General features: G+C 41.2%; 1 protein-coding gene across 1 annotated transcript in view; it reads left to right on the forward strand.

The window, feature by feature from the left end:
- The window catches only part of KLHL29 (kelch like family member 29), a 390113-nt gene that overhangs the window by 56720 nt on the left and 313401 nt on the right, over positions 1-19992 (forward strand). Inside the window, exon 2 of the mRNA XM_058419935.1 lies at positions 10067-10173. The gene's annotated coding sequence lies outside the window, so the exon portion shown is untranslated. The remainder of the gene's footprint in view (positions 1-10066; positions 10174-19992) is intronic.

Below are 19992 nucleotides of genomic sequence, written 5' to 3' on the forward strand. Positions count from 1 at the left end.
AATAATGAAAAAAAAAAAGGTTTTGACAGCCAGAATAATTAATCACTAAAATTTTTTGCCAGGACCCAGAAGGCATCACTAGAACTTTGGTAACTATGGCAGTTTGGGTTTTTCTTCCTTCCTGGAAAAAGCAACAAATTGAGCCATGTGCCTTATAATGTGCAAGACAATCAGACTGAGGTCAAAAAAGGACTGCTGTGATTATGCAGTCTGTTAAAAGCATGTTGGTCCCTGTGAAAAGGGTATGGTTTTTCCTGTTCTGGTCAGGCTCTCACAGCCTTATTTACAGAAGGGTGTTGCATTCCACTGGCATATGGCAGTGTTAATTCAGATCTTAAGAGAAATGGTTGTTTTTACCCTTTTGAACACAGGCTGTTGTTTCCAAGCTATGGTACTGTGCTCTCCCCTTCCTTTTTGTAGCATCAGACCCAACAGAATGAGCTGTCATCGTCCCTCATGTCTCTGGTACATCATGAACTAAGTGCGGTTCCCGCTTGGTTTCTTGGCATTGTGCAAGGCTTCAGATAAGATGAGGAGGGACACAGAGACTCTGAAGAGCCAAGTACTTACTTTGCCACCATCCTGACTTTTTTTCCAGCAGCCTGATCCTATCCTGCTGCTCTCCAGCTTCCTAATAGCATTTCTCCCACACTACAAAAGGTATGATCTGGCTGCTCTTACATCACCTGCAGTTGGTTATGTTACCTGACTCCCCAGCAGTCTCTGAGAGTCTTACTAGAAGAGTAGGGCTTTGTATTAAAAACCATCAGGAAATGGCAAACCAACAGGTTTTGTTCTGCTTCTACTGACTTTTGACAAATATCTGGAAAAGACATTGAACTGCAGAAAGTCAGTTCACAGTGTCAAAGAAGTTGAGGTCTTCTCAGTCTCAAATGTTTCAGTGCTTTGAATGTGAGTCTCTCCAGCTGCTTCAGTGAAGCATTGACATTGAGAAAATATGTTAGTCAAGCTGTCCTAAAACTTTCAGTCTTTTAATCTCAGTGCCTTCAAACTATTTCAGAAGAAGGTATCTTTGCTGGTCTTAGCTTCAACAAAGAAATAAAGATGCTTCAACAAGTGTACTTCCTTGCCTGCTACCTTTAAACTAAAAGTTTAGAGGGCTTTAAACTAAAGTTGCCGGTGGAGGGGAACCTCAATCCATCTCACTCATGCCTGTTTGATGGCAGTGTCAGCAAGAGATGCCCAGAGCCTGGAGAGGGGACTGCAGGTCTGCAGGAGAGCACCTGAATCCAAGCCAGCTTCCTCAGGAAACTTAATGTCACTGTGCAGATGTGCCATGGGGAATAAACAAGAGTTAGAGACTTGCATGCCTGCAGGGCCGTGATCCTACTGACCTTGTGGAGACATGCTAGGATGGTTCCTGTGGCTGGAGTGTTGGAATAAAAGGATGTAGGCTCTTCAGGAAGTACTGGAGGTAGAAATGAGGAAGAAGAGGTAGCCAGTGGAGTGCATGGACTTCTGCCTGGGGATTGATGAGGACCTGACTGAGAGCTTATGGGACAGGATTAAAGGGAGAGCAGGGACAGGTGATTTTTCTGCCTTGGTCTTCTCTGATGGGTGTTCCATCTCCACTGCCTGAGTTGCAGAAGGCAAAAGCAGTGATTGGGGAAGAACTGTCTGCTGTAGGAGATTGAGTTTGAGAACATCTAAGGAAGCTGCAGGGGTGGAAGTCCATGGGACCTGATGGAAATGTGTCTATGGGTTCTTAGGGAAGTGGTGGATGACATCACTAAACCACTATCCATCATGTTCGAATAGTTGTGTCAGTATCATGAAGTTCCCACTGACTGCAAAAGAGAAAACATACCTCCCATTGAAGAAGGAAGACATGAGGGACTATAAACCAGTCAGTCTTATCTCAGTGCCTGGCAAGGTCATGGAACAGATTCTCCTGGAAACTATGCTAAGGCACGTGGAAAATCACGAGATGACTGGTGACAGCCAGCATGACTTCACTGAGGGCAAGTCATGCCTGACAAATCTGGTGACCTTCTAATGATGGGGTTAAGAGCATTGTGGGTAAGGGAAGCACAACTGATGTAATCTACCTGGACTTGAGCAAAGCATTTGATGCAGCTCCATGTGACATTTTTGCCTCTGAACTGTGGAGACCTGAATTTGATGGCTGGGCTTCTTGATGGATAAAAAATTGGGTGGTTGGTTGCACTCAGAGTTGGGGTCAATACGTCAATGTCCAAATGGAGAGCAGTGATGAGCTGCTTTCCTCAGGGGTCAGTTTTGGGACCAGCGCTGTTTGACATCTTCGTTGGCAACATGGACAGTGGGACTGAGGCACTCTCTGGGTTTGCTGGTGGCACTGATCTGTGTGGTGCAGGTGACACACTGGAGAGAAGGAATGCCATCCTGAGTGGCCTGGACAGGCATGAGAGGTGGTGCTGTGTGTAGAAATATGCCTCTTGCTGCTGAGGACTCCAGGACAGTGTAGATTAATGTAGACGAGAGATCTCTGAAGTTAGGTTTTAGAAGAAGGGGTTTATTGTATAAGATGGGAGGCCTTGCTCAGAGCCGCCAGGCGCAGCTGAAGCATGGCCTTGGAAGGTGGGGGTAGTGAGAGATAAGGAAATTCCAAGAGCAAGATGCAAGAGGTAAACAAAGAGATAAGAGGAGAGAAGGAACAGAAGGAACAGAAGAAGAAGAGAAGAGAGCGGCCCACTCTCGCAGCCCCCTGATAAGGGGTCTCGAGGTGGGCTGTAACAGGGTTGTGCCAATGGGGTTACAGATACTTGATACTTCAGGGGGGTGTTACAAGTGTGGGATAAATCATACATTGGGGGTTGTTTTCCTAGGCATCCAGCAGCTAGGACATCTCAAACATCAAAACTTACTTTCAATTCTATCTCAGTTACAGGTTTCACATTCTCAGAATCTAAGCAATCATATTTATAGGGCTTTCTGGCTTCATCCTTCCCAACAGCTGTGGGAACCTGGTGAAGTTCAGCAAGGCCAAGCACAAGATCCTGCACCTGGATCGGGGCAATCCCGAGCACAAATAACAAGCTGGGTGGAGAATGGATTGAGAGCAGCCCTGTGGAAGAGGAGTGGGGAGTGGTTGTGGATGAGAGGCTGGACAGGAGCCAACAATGTGCACTTGCAGAGTCACCAAGGATCTTCTTCTTAGGGCCATGAAGATTATCAGGTGGCTGGAACATCTCTTCTTTGAAGAAAGACTGAGAGAATTTGGGTTGTTTAGCCTGGAGAAGAGAAGAATCCAGGGAGACCTTGTTAGGCCCCCTTTAGGTACTGGAAGGCAGCAGTAAGAAAGCTGGAGAGGGACTTCCTACAAGGGCATGCAGTGATAGGACAAGGGGGAATGGCTTTAAACTGGGAGAACAGATTTGGATTAAGTGTTAGGAGGAAATTTTTTACTGTGAGGGTGGTGAGACACTGGCACAGGTTGCCCAGAGAAGTTGTGGTTGTCCCATCCCTGGAAATGTTCAAGGCCAGGTTTGATGGCACTCTGAGCAATCTGGTATAGTGGAAGGTGTCCCTGCTCATGGCAGGGGGTGTGGCAAGATGATTTTTAAGGATCCTTCTACTCAAACAATTCTGTGATTCTGTGTCCTTCATCCAATCTCCAGCAAAGCCACTGGACTTCAATGAATTGAGAAGCTGACTCTGTTTTAAGGCAATCTGTTTTATCACTAGGCTGTATTTGTCTTCAAAGAACTCTCACTATTAGAGTTAAGAACTTTTAACTGAGCATTTATGATCCATAAGAGCTCTGTAGTTTTTGAATAAACAGTCTTTTCAGTGCTTTATTTTTGTATGGGAATATTTTACCTATCTTTTTCTGAAGCCCGGACATATCAGTAGCTTTTCTTGAGCTTTTATTGGGAATTAAAAAGTAAATAAACTGGGAATGAGTTAGAAGTTTTTACTTGCATCCTAACAGTGATCTCATTTTGAGTCTAAACTACAGCATACCGCAGAACTTAATGTCATCTGGATAAAGCAGTTCTATGTTTAACACGGTTTGGGGGAGGAGTAGTGAGTTACATGCTCTAAGGATGGGCTCCTAAAGTGTCTGCATTTCTTTGTGAAACTTTAGTCACTTGGTTTGGTGTGTATGCTTTAACTTCATTTACAGCATCAACTAAAGTCCATTTAAAGAAAAAGATGGCACTTGGCAGACTATTAATGCTGGCTAGCTGATGTTCTAGGTCTGTAAACTCATTACTAACCTGTAATATCTGTACATCTTTTAGTGTTTTGAAAGCATTTTTAAATAAAAAAGCGTCTGTAAGTTATCTTGGCAAACTTGTTCCTAATTGCTTACTGCGTTTGAGTTTGTAAAAATATCTTTGTTTATGATGTGGTATTTTTAATGGCATATTTCACTGTTTCCATTTAAACTTCGAAGTGACATCTTTGTTTTTCTCCTTTAAAGAGCAGCATAATCCAGATGTCTGTCAAAAGTTGTTGATGTAGCATTTTATGAGTAATCCTTATGTTTGAGGTTTTTGTTTTGTCAGAACTGTTTGCCAAGCTCTTACGAAGCTCCCCATGAATATTATTGATGTATGCTTCCTTTTAAAGAAGTGATTATCCAGGCAGGAATACAGACTCAACAGCCAGTTTGAAACCACAAATGTTTTCTCAAAAGTTATGTGATGTCACAGGAGGAGTTAATTTGTCGATGTAATGGAACAGGGGGAATATTGAGTGAATATTATTCTCCCCATCTCTTTCCACTTATTAACCCTTTGAAACACACACCAGCATTTGAGTTTGGGTGACTTGAGCTATTGCACAGTGTGACCTCAGGGATTACTGTGTGTCTAAATCTTTGAAGACATGTTCATAGTTTCCAGCCTGTTTTCAGAGAGATGAGTGGGATCATGAGAAACTCAGTTAAACATACCAAGTACGCTTAGGTATCTAGCAATTATCATTTCAAACCCAGAGCTGATGGTGCAGTGGTGTTCTCATTTGCTGCTTCTAAAAAGTTTCCTATAAATATTTGAACATTTTGCATGTGCAGACATCCTTCTCTAGTAATTTTTTCTCAGGTAGTTCCTTAGTTTAGGGGGCTGTGGCTTAAATTCTTTGGACCTCAGTGAGGGCTGGCAGCATTGCCAGGCTTTTCCCAAGCATTTCAGAATCCTTATGGCTTGCAAATGCCCTGGGATTTGCAGACCTCACAGCATTTTAGCTTGCAAATTAGTAGTTGGCTGGTTGTCAGTTGGGGAAAAGGGAGAGCTGTAAATTCTGTAATAAATAATATATTAGGGTAAACATAACAATAGTATTCTGCAGACATCGTGGTGCAGAGCAGTCACTTCTTACCATAAAGTCAGATGGGACTGTGAAAATGGATGCATCCTTCATTTCCAGCCCTGTGTTTTATTTTTTCTATCCCAGCCTGCAACTCTTGGCTGCAGCTCTGCCAAACTTCAGCGCCTTTGTAGCTTCTTGTGGGATCTCTAATTACTCCCTTCTCAGACCACTTGCTTGGCTTCTGGCAACAATAGGACAACAGGTCAGTCCAGGCATTATAGAGCTTTTCATGCTAAACATGCTAAAGAGAACAGATAAGGATAGCAGCACACAGTTGTTTCCAGCCTGGCAGCGCTAACACCTTCGGTGTGTTGGTCTGTACTTACCTCCTGTGTCCATACAACTCCCAGCTGTGCTGAGCTCAGCTGTTTGCAGTGACTGGTTTGATTTGGCAAATACACTGTCTATAGCACCTTTCTGCTGCCTGTAAAGCTTCCACTTAGCCTGCCTAGTAAGTGTTCATACTTTATGTTGGAGTCGGTTTTTCACTCTCCCTCTGATTTGCTTTCCTTTGACTTCTTTATTTGCAAAGAGAGGGTGTTCCATGTCTGGTGTTTCACTCCTGTTCTTCAGCCTCTGCCCCAGGCTGTGGTACCTGGCTTAGGAGAGAGGTTGTTTGCAGGGCAGGGCATCTTGCAAGGAGCATTTTAGAAGCACTTTGTGCTTCAGAGTTGATTTATTGCTTGTGTGCACAGGTAGGCTTTCCTAGAATATGTTTGTGGTAAACTTTTTCTGGGTAATTAACCTGCAGTAACTATGTCAACATCCTTGGCTTCATCCTTCTTGTCCGAATACTTTTGTCAACCCCAGGTGAGATGTGGGAAGGCATTGCATGGAACATTGCATCCTCACTGAGGTCCATGTTGTGCAGCTCTGCTGTTAAGTGGTCTCTTATTCAGGGATTCTCTGGAACAGTGAGTCCCTCATTGCAGTGCTGAGTTGCCAAATGCTGCTGCCTGCTCCTTGCCTTTCTTCAGATCTGCTATATGACTTTTGGATGCTTTGTCTGTGACAGAGAAGCTCTGAAATAGTGCATTGCTGCATAAGAAAATTGTGGTTTTGGCTTGACGTAGCATGATATCATTGTCTCCCTCATCCTCTCTTGTCTTTTGGAAGCTTCTTTTCTAATTTACTACTTAAAGCTGAACTTTCTTCTTGGTTCTTATGCTGTCACCATATCTCATTGTTTGCTGGTGCAGCTGAACTCTTCTTTGGCCCACCCAGAACTGTAGAGGGGAGTCCAACTGATACAGTTCCTCTCTGCAAATATCCAGACCTGCTTCTCACTGACCAGGTCTTGCCAAAGGCACTTCTGATTATTCTATCCCTTCATGAAGAAACTTGTGTTGATGAGAGGTGAGCTGACGCCAACTTGTCATACTACGGTGTGCAGCTGATTTAACCTGAAGAAAGAGCTCTCTCCTTCAGGAAGAAAGAGATAGCTTTAGATCCAGTTGCTTCAACTCTTAATTTAGAAGCATAGGCACAGGACAGAATCCTTAACCTGTGCATTTTGGCGTACTTTGGCTCCCAAAGGAGAGATAAGGCTGCTGCTGTAGGCTCCTGTAAGGCAACTTCAGCTTCATGAGAATTAATACAGGGAACACACGTTTTACTTCTGTGCCAGGGTAGTGCACTATGATGAGAGACAACCTGTGTTTGCTGTTGGAAGCTCCTTGCTGTGTTTCTGCCTTTTCCAGTTTCAGTATTTTATTTTAGTGGTTCAGGACTGCCTGGCAGGTGTTGTTCCCCCACAATGGTAACTGCAGTAAAGTTTTGGTAAGCTTAAAATCCTTTCTTATAAGCAGCCAAGATTTTCTAAGGCAGGGGGAAGAAAATGCCAGTAAATCGTGTAACTTGCAGTATGTTAAAAGACCATTAAGTCTGTCTTTGTTATTTACACTTCTGGGACTGTGTGTTCAAGAGCATGCAAACAGATTTTGAACTTTGGCCCATCTGTGTACCATTTTTGTGATGACAGGTAATTGCTTTTCTTGTTTCTTCATTTCCTTCTGATTCTTCATTCTTCAGATGTCCCATATCCAGCTGTGAGTTTTGTTTTACCTTTTTGTATCACACTGCTGTCTAGAGCCTGCAATGTGCTTTGTAAATATCCTTCATGTCTTTTGTGATTGAGGTTAGAGAGAAAAAGGTTTCCTTCATGTAAAACTGTCATTGGCTTCTCAAGCTTCTTCCTTATCTGAAGCCCATTTTATTTTTATTAGTCTTAAACGTTATTTTCCTGTTCTGTAGAGTTCTGGAACAAGAGTCCTGAGAAGGCTTTGAGAAGTGTGTGATTCCCTAAGGAAATCTTTCAGAGTAGCTCTGGCCTAGTGTTATCCTTGGAGATGATGGGGTAACTATGATATGATGAGTCACTATGCAAAACAGAAATTACTCCCTTGAGTAATTTTCCCTTTTTTTCTTTCCATAAACTGCCTCATGAAAACAGTGCTCTTTTCAACAAACTAAAAGCAAAACAAAGAAGATTGCCTTTTTGTTTCAGTGTTTTTAGGCAGTCCATGGTATATTCCTTAGTCATCTTGTGAAAGTCAGAAGTACTCAATTAAAAAGTCACAACAATATATTCAAGAAGTGTTAAAGAGATAAATAAGTAGACCAGCTATTAGAAAAGCCTTAGCTTCAAAATGAGTCTAGACCTGTAAAGAAGACAGGCTAAAGAAGAGCATGGAGCTCTGTTGGAGTGAACTGTAACGATGAGGTGGACCAGATGTTTACATTTCCACATTTTCCCTAGCCCTTCATGTGCTTCCTCTTTTATCATCTTATGTTTTTAAGAAACTAACCTGCAGCTGGTTAGACAGCACAGAGGGGTTTTTTCTGCATGTAAATGTGTTTGTTTGAGTCATAGAATGGTTTGGCTTGGATATTGGTTAAGCAGCTGGCCTGGCGGAAGGGGCTCTGCCCATGGTAGGGAGCTTGGAACTGTATGACCTTTAAAGTTCCTTCCAACCCAAAGGTGGCCTTGAGCACCTTCAGGTCTGTGGATGGTCTTGACTCTGATCTTTTCCCGTAGTGGGTGGTTCTTCATTTCCCCGGTCCCTGCCTGCACCTGGGGCAAGGTGGGTAGAGCACCTGTGACTGAAGACAAAAAGTCATTGAATAAATTAACTGTTCTCCATATCCCAAGTAACTAGGTTTCCCATTTCCTTCTGGAGAGGGCCAACATTTTTGCAAGTTGGCATTCCCTGATGTCACAGAAGTACCTATAGAAGCATTTGTTGTTGCCCTTGATGTCCCTGGCCAGATTTCATTCTATCAGCACTTTACCTTTCCTAACCTGATTTGGGATGTCATTCATCTGGTCCTGATCTCATCCTTTGAAATTTTTTTTAGTGGTTTGCTCTTTGTTATTTCTTCCCTCGTTTCTCAGGCTGATGGTGCGTTGTGCCTCTCAGCCAGCTCTCATTACAGATCATTCATTGCAGCATGAGCCATTTGGTCAGCTAGTCAAGCCAAAGTTGCTATATGCTTCATTTGCAGAAATATAGTAGGAATTTAGCAGTTTAATAAAACTCTTAATGGAGCTCATTGCCTGACTGATCCACAAAGTGACCTTGGATAAGTAATTTGGTTTTTCTGTGTGCTTGCACCCTTACCATCCTCACCTTCACCACACCTCTTTGGGCTGTAAATATTCAGCACTGAACCAGTTTCAGGCTTTCACAAGGGAAATTACTTGGTCAGGCTAGTTAAACATAGCAAAAGTCATACAGATACTCTGAAATAATATTCTTGCGGGGTAGGGAGATAACTTCCAAGGGGATGCTTTGCATGCTAAACTTTCCATAGCTAGCAGGTTGGCTTAGTGAAGTGTTACTCTACCACTTCAAAATTATTATTAATACACAAAAATAAAGTTTATATAAAATGAAAAAAGGCTTAAGCTGAGGTAATGGGACAGAAGCCCCGATTGCATTGCAGAGAAAAGTGCACTGTAAACTTCAGATTCAGATTGTATCAACTCAATTACATGTAAGCAGCAATCTTGTCATTGTAAGAATCTTCTTGGTAGAAACTGAAACTCTAGTGCTAAAAACGTGAAATCAATAGGCACAGTTATATCCACTTAAAAAAAAAAATTGTATTGATTTGCAGATAACGACAGCAGTTCATTCTTGCTGGATTACATGCCACTTCCTGTCATAAAGATTACTTCAATATGTATTGCATCTGAGATGGAGAATGTAGGGATAAAACTGCTTTGCTTTAATGAATAGTCATTTTACTCTGTGCATTAAAATGAGATATATTCCTTTAAATTTATCTCCAGGGATTATTTTGATTTCATGGGCAAACTCTGTGTTACCAAAGACTCTAGAACACTATTAAACTTTTAAATAGTCTTAGATTGCCTTGTTTTTGCAAGTGCTTGAACTCATCCTCTCTTTGATAGCAACTAATTAAGCAAAATATCGTGCTCTTTCTGGTCTCCTCCACATCCTTGATTAGAGGGTTAACACCATGTTATCTTGGGTATTAGATGTTCTTTGCTAAACCCTGAGCGCCTACCAGGATCTAACTCTCTGTGCTTTGTAACGAATTTCTGTTGCCTTCTGGGGTTTAAGTTCTCTATGCTGATCATGGTGGTCTCCCATTGAGCAGCTTTTCTTCTTTTCTTTTTTTTTTTTTTTCCTGGTGCTGTGATTCATTTGAAGCCTATTCTCATTACACGTAGGTGATTTCATCTTTGTGTGTTAAAGTAACTCTTTTCAATTCTTTCTAGGTAATCTGGCTTCCCAGAAATCCTCTGCTAAATGCAAGGGTTTGCCATTCTGTTTACTGACTGTTACACCTGAGGTTGATTTTGATACAGATTGTGGATATCACAGGGTAAGTGTGCAGATGTCTCTCTCTTTTTTTGTGTTTTTTCTTTCATGGTCTCTTCCTTGCTTACACAAACACGATTTGGGAATTGCTCTCCCTTTCAGTGGCTGCAGCGAGTCCCTCTTGCAGCATGTGCAACTGAGCATCTGTGTTATAATGGAAAAATATTGTAATATGATAAAAACTAATGCTGTAAACCCGATGAGGAGTATTTGAATTTGATCGTTTAGCTCCAAGAGGGAGCAAAGTTTTTGTATACATAGGCCTAGACTCATGGGGCCATATCTTATAAAACCATAAAAAGCTGTAAGAGGCTTATTTGGGTGTAGTGAACTTTGAGTTTTAAGCTGATAAAAGTGCATGTATTTTTATATTACGAATGAAACATTCGTCATAATGTACATAGTTAAAATATCTATGAAGTTTGCAAGATTGTGTTCAAATATTTGGAAGAGGGAGATTAAAGGTTAGTTGGTTTCTAGGGGGCATGGGGAGGGAAAAGAAAGAACTGATTCCCTCTCTTATCCAAATCTACTATGCACATTACAGTAGAAACTTAAATACTTGACTTCATTGCTGAATCACTCTTGTGGAATTTTTCACCTCCTGCCTGTGGGAGGAAAGTTCACTTTTGTGAACAGAGATTTGATTTTTCATTTTATTTTCCTCTTCCTCAGTCTTGATCCCACCTGCTATTTTTCTTGCTTATTCCTTTTTCTAGCTTCTTTTTTGCACCTCTTTCTGGTTTTTTCATTATTCATCCTGCGCCTTTATGCTGCTTCTTGTCTTCTTGGCCTCCTTTGACCAGTTTTCTGGCTTCTTTCATCCAGATACATATTTTTTGGGGACAGTTTAGGCTGGAAAACACTTGTGCAGTTGTCTAGTCGAGCCTCCTGCTCAGAGCAAGGTCACTTTTAAAGCAGGTTGCCGAGGTTCATACGCAGTTGGGTTTTGAGTATCTCCACGGATGCAGACTCCAGCACTTTGTTAGACCCCTGTTACCATGTTTCACCACCTTGTGAAGGATATTTTCTTCATTTATTACCTGAATTTTCGTTGTTGCAGCTTCTTTGTTCTTGTCATATTGCTGCCCTTTCAAGAATAGGCTCGCTCTGTTCTCTTTGTACCTTCCCTTTGGGGAATTTGAAAACAGAGTGAGATCTGTGGGAGACCTCTGTTCTAGCCACCACTATCCTCCACTGGACTTTCTCCACTGTATCAAAGCCTTCGTGTTCTGGAGGGCTCACAAACCCTGCAGGAAAGGGGAGGGTTCCTTCCCTGGGGCTGCTGGCTGTGCTCTCACCAACACAGTCAGAATGGAAACATTTGGGTTTGTTTCAAGGGTATGTTGCTGGCTCAAATTGTAACAACTGTCTGTCACAACCACCGAGTCCCATATTATGTTATTTTTCATATTTTCAGTTTGTTTAATCTTTCTTGTACACTGTCATGCATTTCTTACTTCCAGCATTTGCTCTTTCTTCTCAAGATTCCTTATTGAGCACTTCAGTACCTCCAGTGCCCCTTCATCATAATGTTTCTGGCAAACTCTTCCCATAAATGTGCATGGGCTTACACTTTGGAAATAGTGCAACACTCTTGGAAATTGGTTTGTTTCTATGAGCAGCTAGCTTAAAACTTTCCATGTAGCTTTGATAATTTAAAATTCTTTCTCAACTCCTGTCATTAGTGTATTCACAATAGGTCAGGAAATTCTGTGTATGCTCAGGTATGTACGTACAGGTGTGCATGAGAGGGTGTATTTAATCTTTTTTCTGTGTTGCCAGTTCACAGCCATAAATAGTGTATATAATAATAATATGTATATGAAACTTACTGGAAATTCAGTCTGAATTATGAACAAGACTTATTTTGTTATTCCTTCTTTATGTTTGTCCTTGCATGTGTGTGTGACTCCACAAATTGCAGATGCCAACAATTGTAATTGTAGTGGTGGTTAAATCAAACGTCCTGCTCTCTTTCTTTTTTTTTGTGGCCCTCACGATGAGTAATGCATCTGCTTTTCCTGTATTTTAATAGAGCATGTATGTTGGGAGATATACCTGAGAAGAAACACTCCAGATTACAGTCTTAGCCTTAGCTTGACATGATGATCAGATGGTTCTTGGGGAAAGGAGATGTAGTCCTGTGCTCCTGGAAGCTTTGCTGTCTGATTCCTTAGGGGAAGGACCAAGAGAGCATCAGTAGTCCAGTGCTGAGTTCATCATTGCTAGTTTGGCCAGGGTGGCTGGGGCTTCTCTGTTTATTCCTCTGTTTATATCTGCCAGGGAGAGCAAAAGGGTGCATTGGGGGGCAAGTGGAGAAAAGAGGATTAAGCATACTAAATCAGGGGAAAAAACAGTTGAGCAGAAAATAGGAGAAGTGGAAAGGAAAAACAAATATACAGAAAGGAGGATTAAGACTTTTAACTTGTGACAGAGTGTGTTGGTTTTAATTCAGAGAAGCGTTGTCCAACTCATGAAGAAGTAGTTACATTAGTGCAGCTCATACGGTGATGAGTGACGTTTTAATTCACTTTCTGTGGTGGGGAATGTCTAGTAAATCCGGCTTGTCATAAGTTGCCACGTTGCCTAGTCACATCAGTATGAAATGTCTGGGATAATCTTGGGCTGAATATCCAGTTACTGTAAAGTGATTCCATTGGGCTTCGGGATGCCCATGGGCATTTCTGCCACAGAGGCTGTGATCTGGTTATGTAACATGTATGTAACAAAGGAATTAAAAACTAATAATTTGGAAATGAGAAGCCAGATGTGTCCAGGCCTCCTCTTGGAAGCTTCTGTTGCATGTGAGAAATTGTTTGAAAAGGCCGTGAGTTCCAGGATGGACTCTGCCTTCTGGTAGTGAGCTGCATGTAGGAGTTGCACACTTGTCTGTCTCACCATTTTTGGATATTCCTAGCTCAGCTGTTCCCCTTAAAAGGCCTTTTAACTCAGTTTTTCTGAAGGATATAAATAGTATTTCTGCTTGTTGACTGTAGTCCTGTATATCCTGACAGTCACGTGTGGTTGCAGTTTTTGTATTCCAGTTGAAGAAGTACTTAACCCCAGTGTTTTCTGGTTCAAACTGAATTAATTTTCACCATAGGCAGTGCCTCTTACGATAGTGTGGGTGGTGAGGAGGAATTTGAAATGATGTTGAGAGCTGTTTCGGTGATGAAGTTATTTTAATAACTGTGGGTCTCCCTGCACAGCAGACTGATTGTTTATTGGAGTATTTCTTAGGAGGAGAGGTCAGGAAGGCATGTAAACTCTAAGTGAGACCTCAAATGACCATGTGTGTTTAGGAGCTTGAGTGCAGGGATTGTAGTTTGCTTTTCATTTTCCACAGTTTTCAAGTGGGTGAAAGCAAAGATTTAGATTTGTTCCATTTTATCCCTTTCAGGAGAAGGAGCAAGCCAAATAAAGTAAAAAAAAAAAAGTTAGTCACAGAAATCTGGGGTCACACTTCTTGGGTGAATTTGTGATAAGCTTTGGGATGCAGCAGAGAAACCAAATAGCAGCCTCACTTGTCTTTGGGCTGGTAGTCAAAAAACAATTCTGTTTGGGAGTGACCTTGGAGGGATTGTCTTGCCCAAGCTCCTGCTCAGATCAGGCAAACTGCAGAGGCAGGGCAGGTTGTTAAGGGCTGTGTCCATGTCCAAACAAGTCCTTTAATACCCCTGAGGATGAGGGCTCTGCAGCCTCTCCACACAGCCAATCTGCTGCTTGAGCTGAATTCTTCTTCCTCATCCCTTACCAGCTTTTCCCTTGATAAAGCTTGCACCTGTTGCCTCTCTTACTGCACACCCCAGGAAGATTCTGGGTCACCACAAGCTCTACATCTTTAACCATCCACTAAACCATGAGAAACTGGAGACATATGATCATAAAAAGCTCAGATCAGTGCTTCCCAAGCACCTATGAATCAGGCAGTATTTTTTGAGTTTGCATCAATTTAACAGCATCTGTGTTGGGGTCTGGAGTTTTTTGGGGTTGGTTTTCTTTGGTTTTGTTTTGTTTTGGTTTTTTTTTCAGGGGGTGTTGGTTTGGTGGGGGGTTTTTTGTGTTTTTTGTGGTTTTGTGGGTTTTTTGGTTTTGTTTTGTTTTGGTTTTTTTGTTTGTGTTTTTGTTGGTTGGTTGGTTGGGGTTTTTTGGGGTTTTTTTGTGTGTTTTTTTTTTTTTTTTTTTTTTTTTTTTTTTTTTTTTTTTGTTGTTGTTGTTGTTGGTTTGTTTCGATTTGAAAGAGGACTCTGATTTTACTGTGCTGTTATGTCAGGGAGCAAGGATGAAGTGAGACACAGACAGCACTCACTCTAACATCTCTGTAGGTGTCAAAACAGAAATGAAACTGTGTTCATTTCTGCCTGTAGATAATACATGTCAAATAGAAATGGGTTTAGTTACAGAGCTTGGAGTTGGATATGGTTCCTGTTCCTGTCTCTTCCACAGCTGACTTAGTAATAGCTGTGCCTCAACTTCCATGCCTTTAAAATAGAGATTATGCACTCTTATTCACAGGAAAGCTTCGAGTCCTACAGCAAATTCTTTTAGTTACTTAGGAGAAAACTGCTATAAAAAAAGGTTAAAATATATATTTTATGGTATAAATTGTATGTTTGTACTTGCACGGGTTTATGTCAACTCCATACTCTTTTGTAGGCTGCTTTTAAACCTAAGAAGAGTTATTCTGTAATGCATTGTGTTACTGTACAAATTGGTTGCTTTTATCCAAATTACGTGTTGGAAATCAAAGGTGACACGCACAGGGGTTGTTAGGATAGCCCTTTTTTCACACAGAATATTTGGAAGTAGAAACAAAGCTTAGAAACTTGATTCTTTTAAAAAGTAAGTTCTTTCATAAAAGCATTTAAGTATTCTTTCTGTCAGCTTTAATAATGAGCTTTTTGGTGCTGGGATGAGTGATAATTGCAAATGGCAAAAAGTCATCAGAATGTTGTTGCTCTGATTGCAGATTTTATTAATAGTAAAAGAAATTATTCACCTAGAAAGGCTCTTTTTTAAATTTACATGAGGATTTGCTGCCTAATTTATTTTGTTTAAAAAAAAAAAAATCAAAGAAACCACAAAACCCCACAACCAGGAGCCCACACAAATGTAGTCCTGTCCTTCAAAACCCTGATTATTCTGTCCTTCCTATCTAGTTTGCTTAAAATGTCTTCTGTGCTCCTTCTTATCAGTGGGACCAATCTTAATTTTGTCTCCTCTTTCTCAGAAATGTAGGTGAAGCTTCTTGGAATTATTCTGTAGTTGAGTACTGTGCATCTTCCTTGCATGAATTTCCTCCACATTTAAAATGGATGTTTATCTTTTATGAATGACTTTTTGGGTAGATGAGTTGTTTGGCCCTTTGCATGTTTCTGATCTCGTGATGTGTTGGGATTTCCAGATGTAAATTAAATTTTCATCTGTTTTCTCCCACTCCTTTTATGTTGTTTTCAACATGAGTCTTGAGTTAATAAAAAAATGGAGCACATCCTTCACTGTAAGAATACAATTAATCAGTAAGCTTGCCCTGTGAGCTTAAAACAGGATACATGCTGAAGTATCTCTTTAATTGGGGTTTTGGATGGTAAACTCTTCGGGGTAATGGTGCAGCCTTTACATGTTCCTGCTAGAGAATTCATACAGAAAGCATTGCTACGGTGTGAATATTCAACAGCTGCCTGCCCCTTATTCCTTATGCTGAAATATTAATACAGCAGTGATTTTTCACCTAATCGTGCTGAGATCAGGTGTGTGTAAGTAATCCTACTGACAATATTCCAGTATCCTGCACACACCCCAGCCTTCTTGTGGGATCATGCCTTCCTGGACCAATTTTCTGAGAGCACCAATTGCTCTCAGTAAATCCACAACTGCTGTTCACAAAACGATGATGGGCTCTGCTCCTGGCTGTATGCCACCAGGTCACCCTTTCAGCCTGCAGAAGGACAATAACTCCAAGGGGGCAATAAAGCTTCTACTCATCACAGCAAAAGAGAGTTCAGTTGTGCAGATGGAGAAGCACTTTACTGTAATGCCCCTTGTGTGACAAAGTTGTCTTTGAAATTTTCCAGTACCAAATCGGGATCCTTCACCTGGCATCGTGATCACTTGGGCCAGGACTGGGTTGCACTGAGTTTGTGGCAAATCCTCTGAGGAAGCGCAGAATTCCTCTGCCCTGCCATGCTTTGGGCTGCAACTTGAAAACAGGATTTCACTGGAATGATGTGGCAGACTTCTCAGTCTATTTTCTAAACTAGTATTTAAAGTATGCCCCACTAAGTCTGGTCTCAAAGTTGGCTGTTGAAACTCTGATGTATTTTAACACAAAATTATGCAGGCTGAAGTGAAGTTGGGTATGGTAGTGGAGCAGATTCTTATGTTTCATCTGTATTTGAAAGCTGAGAAAGCTTCTGCTGAAGTCAGACAACACTGGCTTGTCAAATTGCTCACGAATGAAAAGATTGCTCTAGGATGGAGTTAGTTTGCAGTATCTCATTTACAATCTTACTTTAGTCATGAATTTCCACTACTCGGCAGCCTGAAATGCCAAGTGAAAAAGTGTTTCAGTGGGAGATAATATAATATATTAAGAAAATGTTATTGATCACAGTATGCTTTTACTGGAAGATGACTTTTTCTGACCGGAACACAAGGGACTTTGCCTTGTTAGAGTAGGAAGATGTATTGTAATATGCAAACAGTATTATTGTTAGGGTCACAGCAACTTTGTTTTTACATTCCACTTCTTCTGGAAGCAAGCTTCTCCACAACTAATGCTGTCAGCTGGGCTAGAGTGAGAACAATTTCAATTTTGAACTTTAAAGCAAAAGATTGCAGCAAGTGTTCTTTGTTTTTGAAGTAGGGAATAAATACTGTTTTCCACATCACCAAAGGTCAGGACTATAATTCGATAGAGATTACTATAAGCGTTTCATTATGATGATGGACTGCTTTGTGGTGGTTCTTTGTCATAATCAATTAATGTACATTCCCTCATTACACGTGTTTTATACATACCTTACAGACAGAAAATGTTGCACATTTGGGTTTAGAGTGGTTTCCACACACAAGGACTTTGAGGCACTTAATTTTTCTGTGTAATGTGGGAAGATTAGCCAGGTGGAAGAGTCCATGTTGTTCACAGACTTCTTATGTGGGTCTATGGACATAATTGCTCTGCAAAGTATGAAGGCATAAATTTGTGATGGGATGCCCAGAACAGGCAACTTCAGAACAAGGACACTTATAAACATGTTTGATTTAAAGAGTGTTCCCACTGCATAAACAGTAACTCAGAGCCATTAAAATCCTGCTGGCAGGGAGGTTGCTTTCTCTGAAGGGCTCAAAATTTCCCCTCAAGGGTAAGCATGTCATTAAGATGATAATTCTTAAAGTTATTTTGAGCTATTTCTAAGGAAACTCATCCAGAGAGCATTCTGCAAAGCTTTGCTCTTCACCAAATCTTGTCTCTGTGAGATAGAAGTTATAGTAGTAGCCACATTACTTTAGACTGGAAACACAAACTCTATTGGAATAAATCAGTGAGGGTTGAGCTGCAAATCCAGTAATATTGTCTTTTCTGTGTTAGTTTTCCTTTTGTCCTGCTCCACTTGCAACATAACCAGAGAAAACCACTGGAAGGGTTTGTTGCAATAAATCTCTACTTTAGTGAATTTGAAGATAGAAACCTTAAAAATAATTAATCTCTGGTACAGTAGTGGTTTACTAACCTGCTCAAGGTTTCCACATGGCAAAATGAATTCTTCACTTTAAGAAACCATTTCCTACACAGGCAAAGCACTGTTACTAAAATGGTTGTTATATTCTGAAATTTAATTGTATTTCTTTGCTGCTTTTTCTAAGTCAGTTTGTACAATGAGAAGTTGTTGTAAATCAGAGGAACAGACGTTCCTTGTGCACAAGACCAATTTGCCTAGTCCCCTTTTGCAGACTCCTCTTCTAACAAGTGCAGGAGAGAGACCACTTGTGATATTAAAGCAAGCAGAATGGAATGGTTTAGATTTTTGGCTTTTAAAAGAGTTAAAACAAAACCAGAAGTCCCTAGATTTTCTTTTTGCCCTTTTTAGCTGCTGGAGTTTGCAATGGTTTATTTAGCTCAAGAAGCGTGACTTCATGTGCAAATGTAGTAAAGGTTAATTGTTGAACCTCCCACAAGAATTAACCCACCGTTTGTACTTAGGATGTTTAAAAATAAGCTAAATACTTTCTATTTTCCTTCATGGCATAAAGAGAAGCAGAGTTACTATCATCACTTCACTTCCCAGTCCCCGTGGGACCTTGGTTTAAGGCAACTTGGCTCACAGAATCAGCTCAGCTTGTGTGGACGTCTGCCCTGTGGGACTCGTGCTCCTAAAAGATGCTTTATGTTGCCACATGTTTTCCTGCTACTTGGCAGGAAAACGATGCTCAGCCTTTGTAATTCTCTTCATCTTCCCAAGATGTGCCAGAGCTCACCCCGCTCACAAAGCCTGTCTTGTACAGACATGAGTCTCCAAAATGCAGTGGAAGTTCAGGGCAGCTGGGAATGTGTCCCCATCAGCTGTGTTCAGTAAGGATAGGTAGAGTTTCAACATGTGTTGTTTAAAAACAGCTCCATCAGTGTTGCAGCAGACCTCTTGTTAGGCGTAGAAATGAGCCAAGACACAGACTCCCATTTAACAACATGAAAAGGGTCCTGGTTCATTCTTCTTTACAGCTCAGTTATTCTAACTCCAACTACTCACTTACTCCGGCTGCAGCGAGCTCCTACTGTAGGGTCCAACTGCAGACTGACTGCTGGTTGTTTCCTCCAGGAATACGATTGCAAGTATTTCCTTGCTGCCTCTGACCACAGGCTTTTACCTAGCTGTGACTGTGACTGCAGGCTCCAACTCCGTCTGGAGTCAGACCCAGACTGACCTCGCAGCAGATCTTTTACAGCAGCAACTCTCTTGTTTCATTCTTTGTATTTCTCTGGATCAATCCTTCTTCCTCAGGACTCCTCTATCTCTTTCACGTCCTCCTTCAGTATCTCCTTCTTCAAAGTCTTCCTCTGACCAGCCAACCCAGTGCTTTTGTCACACTGACCTTTATTAGTCACAGCTGCAACCCATTAAGGGCAAGGCTGTTCCTCTCCTTTGGTAATTAGTACAACTGTGGCTTATCGAGGTGAGGTCATCTGCAATCCTTTCTTCTACACCTACATATCAACATAGCTGTTCAGCATTTTCTTGCAACCTTTTGACTAGTTCTCCAGAATGCTGTTTAAAATACCGCTAGAACCAGCTACATCTGGCCAGTCCCTTGGATGAACTCAGGTATTAGCTTGATGTGCCTGAAAAGATGAATTATTTACACAAAAGTCCATTTAGTTTTTATGTTCCCTATCTTCATGAACTGAAAGATGAGTTAAGGGAGAGAGGAAAAAGAGAAACCCCATGGGAGAACAGTTTGTGCTGTTGAAATCATAGCTAAGTTGTTTTATTTGGTTTTTTTAAATGGTTCTTGGTGGACACAGTAAACACAGGGAAGGTGTCGTTCACTTTTACTGCATCTTGTGCTGAGCGAGAATTCAGTAGTAAGCAGAAAAGACAACAGTCTATAAAATCCCTTTGTATGTTTGTAGAAGAGTTTGATATAATGACATGAAAGATATCTCTTAATCTATGCATCTGATTGTAATGCAGTAAAGAACAGCTTCTCTGCTTACAAGTACGTGAATGAAAACATTTGTGCTGAACGTTTATGGGGACACAGAGAGGTGGTTCTTCAAGAGCAGAAAAGGCTTTCTAATTTGCTTTCCCTTCTTATAGCAGTT

Source organism: Hirundo rustica, chromosome 3 (assembly GCF_015227805.2).
Source record: "Hirundo rustica isolate bHirRus1 chromosome 3, bHirRus1.pri.v3, whole genome shotgun sequence".
Classification (NCBI taxonomy): Eukaryota; Metazoa; Chordata; class Aves; order Passeriformes; family Hirundinidae; genus Hirundo; species Hirundo rustica.